This window comes from Eptatretus burgeri, chromosome 11, assembly GCF_056783735.1.
Source record: "Eptatretus burgeri isolate ZD-2024b chromosome 11, Ebu_testis_v1, whole genome shotgun sequence".
NCBI classification, from domain to species: Eukaryota; Metazoa; Chordata; class Myxini; order Myxiniformes; family Myxinidae; genus Eptatretus; species Eptatretus burgeri.
Window position 1 is genome coordinate 79,290,318 of NC_140971.1, and position 14,282 is coordinate 79,304,599.

Sequence of the window (14,282 nt, forward strand, 5' to 3'; positions counted from 1 at the left end):
CGCAGGAATTTCCTGTTCCGAAGTGCGACTCTGCCCGAGCCGTCGATCTTGATCACGTATTGGTCATGTTGGCATACCTCCACGATACTGCCTGTCTTGTCCCATTTTTTGGGTGGAATCCTGTCTGGTTCTGTACGCGGACTAGGTCCCCTACAGCAAGTGGCGGAAGGCGTTTGGTGTGTTCTGCCCAGGTGTCGGCTGTGCGGATATGACGTTTGCGGAGGGCCTCCTCCCTCGCTTTCAGGGTCTCATGCCAAGTGTCGTGCGGTCTGTACTTCCCGGGGATAATTGGGATGAAATCGCCTATCGGGCGGCCGAAGACACACATTGCCGGGGAGATCTTCGTGTCAGGGTCAGGCGTGCTACGATATTGTAGTATCGCTCTCTGCACAGCGTCAGTGTCAAGTTCTCCCTGCGGGCTGGTGTTGTCCGTGATAAGTCGTTTCATTGTCTTAACTCCAATCTCCGCGCGACAGTTGCTGTGAGGGAAGGCCACCGATGACAAGCGGTGGTGTACGCCCCATCTGTGCAGGAATGATCGTGTCTCGGTGGAGGTGAACTCTGGTCCCCCATACGTCACGAAGGCGCGACGTAAGTGGTTTATGAGTCCGGCGGCGCCACCCGTCGACTTTGAAATGATCGGCCAGTTCGAGTATCTGTCCACCGTCACAAGGTAGTGTGCACCCCTGTGTACAAAGAAGTCCGAGCACACTGCCTGAAAGGGGTAAACGACCGGGATAGGTGGAGTTGGTGGCGCTCCAGGCTGTGATGGTGCCATCCGGTGGCAGTGTTCGCAGTTTTTCCGAGTGGCGCTGATGTCGGCCGACATGCCTGGCCAGAATACAGAGGATTCTGCGCGGGCGGTCATCATTGATACGCCCTGGTGGGCAGCGTGTAGGGCACTCAGCACATCACCGCGGAGTGAGGGTGGTATGACTACTCGGTCCTTGTATAGGATCACTCCATCTGTCGATGTAATGTTCTCGCGGTACTGGTGATAGTCGCGAATTGTCTCTGGCATCTCGATTTTTGAGTCGGGGATGCCGTTCATTGTCATTCCCTCCAATATGTGCATATCGCCATCGCTGCTGGTGGCTTCCCTGACGCGATCCCATGTTACTGATCGCAATGATGCGAGGCCCGCGGCGCACCATACCAGGTTGTCCTCCTCGACGTCGTCGTCATACTCCGGCTCAGTTTGGCGCAGGAGAGACAGGACGTCGGTGTGCGTGCTTGGTTGGAGGTGGGTTGCTATGGTGGCATTGTCATCTGGAAGGTTCATGAGTGGAGGTCGCGTGGTGCCGACCGGCCTGCGCGACATGGCATCTGCTGCCTTGTTCTTCATGCCCGGGATATGTATGATGCGGAAGCGATAACGCAGGGTCTTCTCCTTGAGGTTCCTGAGGCGGGGGTTGGGTATGTCGTCAAGTGCTCTGTCCGAAAGGAGTTTCAGCAGTGGTTTGTGGTCTACCGCAACGATCAGGTTCTCGCAGCCCAGTACGAAGTAGCGCACCTTGTCCAAGGCGTCCGCGACTGCGAGAGCCTCGCCCTCTATGGGCGCGTATCTGGATTCTGCCGCGTGTGTAAATCTGCTGCCGACCAGGGTTATTTTCCATCCATCAGTGCAGCAGAATGGTCTAACTGGTACACATCGGCAGTGCTTTTGAAGCAACCAGAATCCGATTCCCTCCTTCGACCAGTCCGTGGCGATGCATGTTGGCTTAGTTTTGTCAAATATGCGGACACCGTGTTCGATTTCTTGTACGATCACGTCTTTCGACTCGCGGAATATGTCCTCTAACTCCATGGACCACTGGAAGCGTTCTCCACTTTTCAGGAGCTTCCGGAATGGCTGCATTCGTTCGGCCATACTGAAGGCGTATGCCACCTGGTTGACAAGCCCGAACCACGATCTGACGTCGGTGATGTTACGCGGTTGTGGGAAATCGTGGATTGCTTCCAGGTAGCGGCTGCACGGTCGCACGTCGGTCATGGTGATGGTGAAGCCCGCGAAGTCCACCGTGGGTGCGCTGAAGACAAACTTCTCCGGGTTGAGGATGATTCCATTCCGGCCGCATATATCCAGCCATTGGACCGCCTGGAAGTAGCTCCCCTCAATCGTGTCTGACCATAGTAGCGTGTCATCTACGCACTTGGTCTTGTTACGAATGTCCGCGACGATCTCATCGTATCGTCGTGAGTAACCGTCCCCCGATGCCATATACCCTTGTGGGGCAGATAGGTACCGGTAGCGCCCCCATGGAGTGATGAAGGTCGTCTTGTGGCGGTCGTCCTCGTGTAGGCGGACGCTATGGTAACCGTTCCATGCGTCGAATACTGTCTTGCGCTTCCCGTTAGGTACGCGTCTCGCCTGGTGGAACGGGGATTGGGTGTGGTGGGTCTCGCGGAACGCATGCTTGTTCAAGGCCTGAAAGTCGACGGTGCGTCGCGGCTTGCCATTCTTTTTCGCGCAAATTAACATGCGGTGACACCATGTCACCGGCATGCCGACGGGTACTTCCTCCAACACGCCGAGCCGAACGTCCTGGTCGAGGCCTGCTTTTACCTCATCTTGCCAATGTATGGCCACTGAGATGGGAGTGTGGTTGGCAACCGGTGTCGCGTTCTCACTGAGCATAAGACGTAGTGGCGGGCCGGTCATTCTCGGTAGTGGCTGGTGTGGGCACGTGTTTAATGTGCTCTGAGCATACATCCTGAGTAAATGTGACTGTAGTGCCTCTCTGTTGGCCTCGGTCGCTGGCATGGGGAGTGCGGTCGGCTTGGTCGGCGGCTCCGCGCGTCGCGGGCAGTCGCAAAATTCCGAGGTCGTCAGATTCACCTCTCCGAGTGTCGGGAATCTGTCCGAGATCATTCCCAGGTCCATGCAGGCCGCGCGGGAGAGGAATATGCGGTCTGAAGAGTCCGTCACGTACGCGATTTGGCGCGTCTCCAATCTCCGAGCGTCGTCACTGTTACCGGCGAATCTGACTACCACGGCTCCGAGGATACGAATTCCTTTGTTGTTTGCGGCCTTCATGGTCATGGATACAGGTATGAGGTCCTCAGTACTCAGGCCCATTTGTTGGACGACTTTAATGCCGATCAGGCAGCTCTGGCACCCCGTGTCTGCCATAGCGGGTAGGGTTACCGCGTGGGTGTGTTTCAGGAGGTTAAAACCCAGCGCTTTGTAATCCTCGCGCTTGTTGGTGAGAGTGAGGTTGACGTATGGCTGCGGGTCGGATATGCGTTTCATCCACTTATCGCACATATCATCGTACAGGTAGTGAGCGAGGGGAAGCGCGCGCATTTCGTCCTCTGTGCTGGCCATGGTGACCGTGCATAGCTCGACGAAGGCTGCCGTCTGTTCGTCGTACATCCCGTCGGTCTCCTTAGACGGGGTTCTAGCCGGTCGGCCGCCCAGGCACGCCTTGTCGAGGTGATTCTGGCGGCCACACTTCCGGCACTTTTTACTGTATCCGGGGCACTCGGCGCGTCTGGCGCGCCATTGAGGCGTTTTGCCGTGGCCCACCTCGCCGCAGTAGATGCATACTCCTTCGGGCTTGGCCTTCCGTTTTTCCGGCCTGGCTCCTACTCTGGCGCGGACGTCCTGTTGCTTTCCCTGCCGATATGAACTACTGATCGCGTCCGTGCTCTGAGTGTCAAGCAGGCGCGATGCCGAGTGTTTTCCAGACTCTTTGGCCTCGATATACTCTATCATATTCTTTAATGGCATGTCCTGGGTCTTCTCACCGAGTAGGTCAAGTTGTATTGCTTGGTCCGCGATGCCATGGGCAACCACGTTGCGCAATATCTCTTCCGTGAAGTCATTGACCTGATCGCACCCCGTCTTGGTGCACTTCATTTCATACTTGCACGTGTCCGCCTGCCCCTTGATGCGGGATCCTCGTGTCCCTGCCGCATGTTAGACAGGGCTACCCGAGCTACCATCGTGTTCTCCGTCCGGACGGCGAGCGCCTTCATGGCGGCGAGGACGTCTTCTTCATCGCTGCCCACGAGGCTCCGACCCGCCGTGCGAGTGAGGTCCTTTCTCAGCTCCTCCTCACAGCACTCCAGTAGCTGCGCGACTATGTCGGGTCCGACAAGCTTAGTACCTGTTTTGTATTCGCCCCAGCGGGTTATGAAGTACGACCAGGCCTCGCCCGTTCCGGCCAGTGCTATGGAGGGACGCTTGAGTTTCTCCATCTTGGCATTCGAGCTCGCCGCCCTGGGGGCGGCGACGTGCACAGTGGCGTGTATACTCAACATGGCGGCCACCACTGCCGCCTCTGCGTGTGTAGCCATAGTCACAACCCTCGATCGGGCACTCTGCTTCCACCGGCGCCATAGGAACAGTTATTCTGGAGTAAACGTTCTATTTTCGGTGATGCACACGTGTGTACAGTGTCCTGGAGGCGAAGATTGGGTACAGTACCCGAGAAACCCAAACTCACTGTCGACGTTCTCGTGGTCCGTTTTCACCCATTCGTGTCCTCCTCAGCACCGACGATCTTTACTCGACTGCATCAAGTTGTTTGATTATAAATAAGAACAGAGTTCAATTTGTTCGACCACTTTATTAGCGTGGAACGACAATAATCAAACAAGTATTGAACAGGTTGAAACACCCACAACATCCCTGGCTCCGGCTCAGGCTGCGCATGCGCACTGGCACAGGGGACCGTCGATATGTAGAAGTACCGTAAAGTACAATGTTCTCCACTTGATGCACTCTACAAGCCACACGACCTCCAGGCTCCACAGGCCACAACGGCTACAGCAACTACAACCACGCCTCAGGCGGCGCGCACTCATATATCCCGTGCAAGCACGTGACCACTCCTCCACCATACTACCCACATCACGCCCTGCCCCCGCAGGCCCACCACACCACACGCACAGCGTTTAATATTCACAACATAGAAATCAAACCCGATCGTGTTTATACACCGCACAGCGTTTAATATTAGCAACATAGAAATCAAACCCGATAGTCTTTATACACCGCACAGCGTTTAATATTCACAACATAGAAATCAAACCCGATCGTGTTTATACACTGCACAGCGTTTAATATTCACAACATAGAAATCAAACCCGATCGTGTTTATACACCGCACAGCGTTTAGTAATATTTGCAAGATAGAAATCAAACCCGATCGTGTTTATACACCACACAGCGTTTAATATTCACAACATAGAAATCAAACCCGATCGTGTTTATACACCGCACAGCGTTTAATATTCGCAACATAGAAATCAAACCCGATAGTCTTTATACACCGCACAGCGTTTAATATTCACAACATAGAAATCAAACCCGATCGTGTTTAAACACCGCACAGCGTTTAATAATCGCAACATAGAAATCAAACCCGATCGTCTTTATACACCGCACAGCGTTTAATATTCACAACATAGAAATCAAACCCGATCGTGTTTATACACCGCACAGCGTTTATTAATATTTGCAAGATAGAAATCAAACCCGATCGTGTTTATACACCGCACAGCATTTAATATTCGCAACATAGAAATCAAACCCGATCGTGTTTATACACCGCACAGCATTTAATAGCGAACGTAGTGAGCTTCATACTCAACGCGTGCACATGAGAGAAGAGTAAACAACAACAACAACAACAACACAATACCCTGGCAATTTGGAATCCGTGACATTGGCTATGACCCTTCTGCTTCCGGTTTTTGTCATGGGGAATGATGCGTCCCTGGAGATAAAGGCATCGTCGGAGACATGAAAGACCCAATTATCAGACATGGTGTATATTTCCTCTACTGATTTTAATAAAGATAACTCCCGCATCATCAAAAAATAATTTTTAATCGTGATTTACATTATTTGATCGCTGATCCCGAATCCAGGCCGAAGTGACATAAAAACGTTATACAGTAACAACAAAAATGGTTTTTATAACCATGGTTATAACAATAATGAACAAAGAAAATGTTAATAAAATATGACTTGCAGATGATTATTAGATCATTATACGGTATAATATACATACGGTCATTTTTGCGTGTCGAATGCATAAGTCATAATTCGGAAACCGGGAAGTCGGAAGTCATTGTCTTCAATTGACTGTAGTATTAATTTCTCATTCTCTAGCAAATTCCGTTGGCCCCATGTCAATCGGCTGAACTTGAAAAATTAACGTTACGAAATCAGGTGATGAAGTCATACTTCGGAAACCGGAAGTCGGAAGTACAATTCTTTTACATCGGGACACTCCCGGGTACATGTTCTGTCAGCATGTGATGTTTGGTGAGGATCAGTCCTGTACTTTTCGCGTGCATAGGTCACAGAGAAACACACACACAGACACACAGACAGACACACTTTCAAATATACATATATATATATATATATATATATATATATATATATTTTTTTTTTTTTTTTTGATTGGCCAATGGCTTTGCATGCATTGTTTTTTTGACCAATGAGGTATGCCATGAAAAAGATCGACAAGTTTTACATCGTTAATTAATTGTTCCGTTTTCTTTTGATAATCTCTACAAAATGTGCAACTTTTGACAAAAATAACTCGAACGGCACTCGGTAGAACGGCACTCGGTAGAACGGCACTCGGTAGAACGACACGGTAGAACGACACCGCTGTCGGTATTATCGTGGCAAAGAAAGATTTCCTGAAAACAATTCACAAAAACGCTTAACTTTGAATCACATCGTCAAAAACCTCTGCTTTCTTTCATAAATGGACAAACCCTCTTTTCCTGATACAGTACCGAAAAAAAATACTTCTGTGGTGTCGAGCATGGAAAACCATTTCCCACAGCACAGAGGGCAAGAGAAACTGATTACAAATAGCCCATGACCAAAATTGAGGCATCGTAATGACTCGGGAATTTGGCGTGCATGGAGGTCCCATTCAAGCTGAAACCAGCATAGGAGTTATATTTCTGTTAGTATTTTCAAACTCATAATTTACACTCCTTTACTTTCACAAAAAGCTTCCACTGTCACTCTTCCAGTGTTTACGTACCAACTATAGAAGATATGTCAATAACGAAACAATTACAACTTGGATTCATCCCACAGTCACATAAGCAGCGTGATTATAATACTTACTTCTGGCTGTTTGTTTTTCAGGAACACCATATATCATAACAAGGCCCTGTGCCTTTCCTGGTATTTAAAGAAAATTTGTTCTTATTGTGTTCACTTGCGTTTGTTGTGACACAAATATGATGGAAGAGATTAAATTGCCAGTAAAGGAGAAATCAACACGTGCAGTCAGTTAAGAATACAGTCATGATATGATCTTCGAGTTCTACACATTCATTCATTGGAATTTGATCGACACATTATTGATTGGTAATCCGAGGTCAAAAGTTTTTGGTGGCATGTGTTCAGTTGCCAATTTTGGGTTTAAACTTTCAAGTTGTGAGTCTCCATTTGCGAGTCTCAGGTCGAGAGTCCAGTTTTGGGTACCGTGTTGAGTCGCATTTTGGGTAACAAGTCTGCAGCAGAGTTTTAAAATCCAAAGTCATTTTAATACAATTTGTGTTCAAGTCAATGATTCAATTATCCCTTGAAAAGGGTTGTCAACTAAAGCTTAAGCCTGAACAACAACCTGACCAGGTAGAGGGTTGGAATTAACATTGCGTTTTGAAACTTTTTGAAGCAGATCGACACTAGCCTTCATGAGCAAGACTGCTTCATATTACACGATATATTACTAATATTAAATATATTATTTTTACGAGCAGAGTACCCACCCTACGGATGATCTTGTTCCAAACATGCAACACGTTCTTCTGAGCAAACCTTTATTTAGGCGGTGTATAGGCAAAAAAAAAACCCCCAGATTATGTGCATGGAAAACGTACCTTCTGCTAAAAATTCAAAACACCTCACTGTGCCGGACAACGTGGGGACAGGAATACTGTGCTGTAAATCTTGGAGGCTTGAAATACCAAGGAAAATCTGGAAGTCGTGGTACATGATACACATTTACGGAGAATTTGCGTCTCCTCCTCCCCCAAGACCACTGGCAAAGATAAAAACACCCCTATCCATTAATTGGGGTCATGCTGATCCAATGTAGCAAGTCTGGATGTAATCAGCCCACAGTTGTATAAGTAGCGTGACAATGAATCAAAAAAAAAAAACATCTATTAATTATAGTAAGATAATCCTTCCATTGGGACAATACTCTCTACAGAGCATCAGTGCTACCGACACAGTCTCCTGGACTATTGGGCACAATCCTGGACAGGTCAGCACTCCAACAGAGGATACTCAAATGGCTCAATCATCCCAGAAAGCCGGGATTCATTTTGCCAATCTCAGAAGGATGATAGGCTGAGTCAACCCCACCTGGTATTAATTCAATGGCCACAGGATTTGAATTCAGGACCCTCAGATCCCTAGGATGCCAAGCCCACCACCCCAACCATTAAGCCAACACTAGGCATGATCGTAAAAAACTAAGGGAAGAAAGGGGGAAGTGATTGTGAATTTAATGTTCCATATTTATTTACTTTTAACATTGTTCTTAACAAACAAGGACAGAGACAACACAGGCATGAGATTCTCATGCACCAAAGTTCCCTGTGTATCTTTGTATAACGTTCTTAAGAACAGGAATAAATGGGGAGGGGAGGACAGAGTTGGGGGTGAGGATACATGGAGTTGGAAGAGGGAGATTGAGATGTTGAGAATGGGGGCGGGGTGGATCGAGGACTTGGGGTTTGGGGCAGTTGAGGACTTGAAGGAGAAAGGGGGAGTGGATGACAGCGTTGAGTTGGGGGAGGAAGGGCAGAGAGGGGACAGAGTTGGGATCGAGGGGTTTGAGACTTTTGAGGGGGGGGCGTTGACGATTGGGATTGTGTTGTATTGGGGACCTGAAGTCACATTTTACATTATGCAGAATTTCCGTGGGTCCCAGATAATCCCATTGGGTCTCTTGGGTCCTCTAGGTATTTTGGGTCATTGTGGTCTTTTAGGTCCTTGGGGTCTTTTGGATCCTTGGGGTCTTTTAGGTCTTCAGGGTCGTTTATGTCCTATTGTTATTTTGGGTCCTCTGGGTGTTTAGGGTCTTCGGGGTCTTTTGGGTCCTCTGGGTCTTTTGGGTTCTCAGGTCATTTGGATTCCCTGGATCTTTTGGGTCCTCTAGGTCCTTCAGTTATTTTAGGTTTTCGGGGTCCTCGGAGTCTTTCGGGTCCTCGGGGTCTTCGGGTGTTTTGGTTCCTTCAGGTCTTTAGGGTCTTTTGGGCCCTCGGACTCTTTTGTGTCTTTGGGGTCTTTTCAGTCTTTTGGGTCTTCAGGGTATTTTCAGTATTTTGGGTCCTCTGGGTTTTTTGAGTCTTTGGGTTAATTTGGGGTATTTGGGGTCTTTTTGGTATTTTGGGTCTGTTATGTCTTTTGCATCTTTGGGGTCTTTTAGTCTTTGGGGTCTTTTGGGTCTTCAAGGGTATTTAGGGTATTTTGGGTCTTCAGTGTCTTTTAGGTCTTTCATGTATTTTTGTGTCTTTGGGGTCTTTGAAATCTTTTAGGTCTTTTAGGGTCTTCAGGGTATTTTTGGTCTTTGGGGTCTTTTGTGTCTTCAAGGTATTTTAGGTCTTTTGTGTGCTCAGGGTCTTTTGCGTCCTCGGGGTCATTTAGGTCCTTGGGGTCATTTAGGTCTTCAGGGTCTTTTCAGTCTTTTGGGTCCTCTGGGTACTTTTGGTTGAGTATTCCAGGTTACAATTGTGGGTGATGTCAAGTCAGCTGTCCAGCCAATGGGTGAAGAGCGAATATACATACTGTACAGACATACATACATAATCACATACACTTGCTCCATTACATATATATATATATATATATATATATATATATATATATATATATATATATATATATATATATATATATATATATATATATATATATATACAGTCAAAGCTCGCTACTATGCCACCCGTCGGGACCGAGCAAAAGTGGCATAGTAGCGAGAGTGGCATAGTAACGAGATTTTGTAAAAACGGCCTTATTTTCTCAAGTTACCCATCTGTAGTTAATCTTGAGACAAAATTTATTCCAGCAAGTAAAAGGCATGACTGTTGTATAAGCTAAGCGAACGGAGAACATACACACACTAACAGAGTTCACACACTAACATATGGCATGGCGAAATTCACGACACACAAAGCTTTCAAGAATCGTCGGCTGGCGCATCTTCTTTCGGCGGATCTCGTGCATCTCGTTGTCGAGCCGATCGCACGCTTGCATCACACCGGGCTTCCCGCTTCTCTGCTGCATGAACTTCCGGACGGTGCTACAAGCGCGCTGGGCTTCCTCGAACGGAACGATTTCCTCCTCGACAGTTACCTCGTCATCTTCGCTTTCCACCGGCTCCTTACTGCACAGAATCTCCTCCTGCATGAAATACCCGCCAGTCGCGAGGCGCTCGTCGGCTTCGAGAAAGTCAGACAGCTCGATCTCCTCGTTCTCGTGCATCTTTTCCTCGGCAGGCAGAGCTTCCCAGATGTCGGGCAGCTCCGCATCCTGTGGCTCAGTTTGGATCTCCTCTTCGATGAACTTGGCCTTCGCGAAACAGTTCCTGATCGTCGACTTGCCGACCTGCTCCCAAGCACGCTGGGCGACGTGTAGAGCGTCGAGCAACGTGAACTTGAACTCCTTTCCCTTGTATATGGCCTCAAGCAGGCGGCATAGCAGGAGCTTCTTGTAGTGGCGCTTGAGGTTCTCTATGATTCCCTGATCCATTGGTTGCGAATTGGCTGTCGTGTTTGGGTGGGAAGAAGACCAGTTGGATGTTGTTCAGCTCGAGCTCGGGAGGGTGGCCAGAGAAGTTATCGAGACAGACCAGCACTCTGCGTCCCTGCTGGCCGAGTCGTCCGTCCCACGCATGCAACATCTCCTCGAAAAGCTCCGCCGTCATCCACGCCTTCGCGTTCGCCTTGTACTTGACCGGGATCTCTTTGTTCTTGAAGGCACGGGGTTTCTTGGAATTGCCAATCACCAGAAGAGAGGAATTTCTCGCTGCCGCTCATGTTTGCCCCAACCAGAAGAGTGATCCTTTGCTTGCTTTTCTTTCCTCCAGTACACCGCTCTCCCCTGAAAGCCATGATCTTGTTCAGAAGCAGCTGCCAGAAGAGTCCAGTCTCGTCCAGGTTGAAGGCGTCGTCTGCGGAGAACTGCCCGAGTAAGGGCCGGAGAACCTGTTGTTGCCACTCAAGAAGGGATTGCGAATCCACCGCTCCAGCTTCGCCCCTGCACTGTCTTGAACGTGATGCCGTGGCGCTTCTTGAAATTGCCCAACCAACCGTCGCTCGCCATGAAGTCTGGGATGTGCATCAAGCTCGGCCAGTTTCATCGCCTTCTCCTTGATCAGATCGCCGCTGACAGGCACATTCTGTCCTCTTGATTGCTTCAGCCACATGAGCACTCCCTCATCAAGCTTCGGGTCGTGAGCCTGCGTCAACTTCATGCGCTTCGATGGAAATCCAGCTTTGATTGCAGCCTCGATTGCATCCTTCTTGCTGAGAATGCCCTTCACGGTGGTTCTCTTAACTTCGACGCCCCATTTCTTGCTAATCTCCCTGGCCAACTTGGACTGATTCGGCTCCTTCTTCGCAGCATCGATGATCTCCTTCTTCTCCTTCAGCGTAAAGTCGGTTCACTTGCGTTTCTGAGCTGACATTATGGGCTGAATTTGAAAAAAAATGATGTCACTGTTGTACGTGTGCCTGCGTATCTGTGTGTGTGCTCGCGCTTTTTTTGTGTCTCGTTGTGCGTGTTGTGATTGGCTTGTTGTGGCTGGCATCGGGGAGAAGAATCGCGTGTTTTGACACAGTCTGACTATGCGCGTACGTATTGAGTTATGTTGTGCGCAGCTGGACTGTAGTTAATAGCTTCGCCTTTGGACGTGAGTGTGATAATCGAGCACTGCGCAATACAGACTTTTCACGACTCGTGCCTTTTAACAGTCACACAGTAGTGGCATGGTAGCGAGTAGGGGGTGGCATAGTAAATTTATTTTGTACTGAATTTTGTCGGGACCGAGGCAAAAGTGGTATAATAGCGAGAGTGGCATAGAAGCGAGGTGGCATTGTAACGAGCTTTGACTGTATATATATATATATATATATATATATATATATATATATATAGCCTATATATATATATATATATAAATATATATATATATATATATATAATAAATATATATATAATATATATATATATATATATATATATATATATATATATATATATATATATATATATATATATATAAATTTATATATAGCCTGGTGTTGGCGCAGTGGTTAGGGCAGCGGCTTGGGATCCAAGAGGTCCTGAGTTCAAGCCCCGTTGCGCCACTGAATTAATACACCAGGGGGTTGACTCAGCCTGTCATCCTTCCGAGGTCGGCGAAATGAGTACCAGTGTACTGCGCTGGTGTATACCCCGGTTAAAATAGGTGTACCATATCCCTGTGTTGTAAGAGGCGACCAGGGTTGCGTCAGGAAGGGCATCTGGCGTAAAACATGTGCCAAATCACTATGCGGATCATACGGATGATCCGCTGTGGCGACCCCGAACGGGAGCAGCCGAAAGAAGAAGAAGATATATATATATATATATATATATATATATATATATATATATATATATATATATATATATATATATATAATATTATGCATTTATCCATTTTTGAGATGTTTAACTTTTACCATCCTTTGGTTCCAAAGATTGGCGTTGCCGTTTTAAATGATCTATAATAGCTATGAATGACATTTCTCTGTGGACTTCTGTTGATGGTGAGTCTTGTCTCTTCTACAATTGCTGTTCCAAGCTCTACAGCTACATCCTATAGATAAGGTGTAGGTTGTCTTTCACAAGGTGTGACAACACAAGCCGACCGTGATATAAATAAACCGTTCTTTCTCATCAGGTGATCAAAATATCACACTCTTTTCACGTCGTCTTTTCAACAGTTGAAAAACTTTATTTCTTTCACTCATTCTAGAACCTCATCTTTTGTGACTATATGAAACCACTATTTTCAACAATTGCCTTGAAAGAGACATCTCAAACGCCTTGAGATGTCTTCTCACAGCCACATTCAAACTCTTCACTGCTGAACTGTACATAACATCATTAGGGACCAGATGAGGCATTTCACCAGATGCTTTTTGGTTGAGATTGATAAACCTCCATAGTTCCCAGTCTTATTCATGTGGGTCATTGTGCTCTTTGCCATAGTTACCCTCCTCCAGATCGAGATTCCTCTTTTTGTAATATTTAAAAAAAGTTCCACTCTCATAAATTGTGTTCATTGCTGGCTATGAGTACATCACCTGAATCTCACAAACTGTTTATACATTATATTTTGATATTCACCCCCTAATCGTGAACACTTATACTATAAGAGAGCTGTTTGTCTGTCTGTCTGTGTCTGTTGTCATTTTTCTCAAAGATGACTCAATGGCTCTTCGTCAAACTTTGGGAGGTTCATCAAGGAGGGCCGGGGAGTGTGTTCGGTCAACAAAAATTTTGTTACCTTTTTGAGGCTTTTTATATTTAAAAAAAAAAAAATCACTCTATAGTGCCTAAATGCCTAGTGGTGGCTTAATGGTTACAGTGGTGGGCTTGCGATCCTCGGATCCTGAGTTCAAATCCCACTCGGCAGTTGAATTAATACCAGGTGGAGTTGATTCTGCCAGTCATCCTTCGGAGGTTGGAAAAATGAATGCAGTCTTGCTGGTATCCTGTGTTAGAGTGGAGAGCCATCTAGGATTGTGCCCAATAGCCAAGGAGACTGCTTCGGCAGCACCAACGCCCTGCATGGAGTATGGTTCCAATGGATGGATGGATGGATTGTGCCTAAGCCTTTGTAGCTACGTGAAAGGTAATATGAAATGATCCCAGACCCCATTCCTTAGTGGGTGTAGGGAAGTATTTTAAGACCAATTAAAAAGACCCCCACAAAAATAGAAAAAAAACCAATTTGATCAATTCAAAATGTCAACAGGATTAGAACAGCACCAATCAACGCTGGGTACCCTTGCTAGCTTAAAATTAAAAAAATAAACAAGTTATGAGTATGATAACTGAGAAGTGTATGGAAAATAAATTTCATTCCATCATGCAACGAAGGTGTTTGCTCTGGCAATGTTAAATCCAGGTTTGACTCAAAACCAATTTGTCAACCGTCATACCCGTATCAGGGTCAGATACACACAAACACATTCGTTCATTAAAAGTTGATGTTCCCCCTTAAATTTTA

The 14,282-nt window shown here is 47.0% G+C and overlaps 2 protein-coding genes across 6 annotated transcripts in view; one reads left to right on the top strand and one right to left on the bottom strand.

Moving 5' to 3' along the window:
- The window catches only part of DTNB (dystrobrevin beta), a 218,487-nt gene that overhangs the window by 131,372 nt on the left and 72,833 nt on the right, over positions 1-14,282 (bottom strand). The gene's annotated exons all lie outside the window — the stretch shown is intronic.
- LOC147017454 (uncharacterized) overlaps positions 1-14,282 on the top strand; it is a 56,584-nt gene that overhangs the window by 37,273 nt on the left and 5,029 nt on the right. The gene's annotated exons all lie outside the window — the stretch shown is intronic.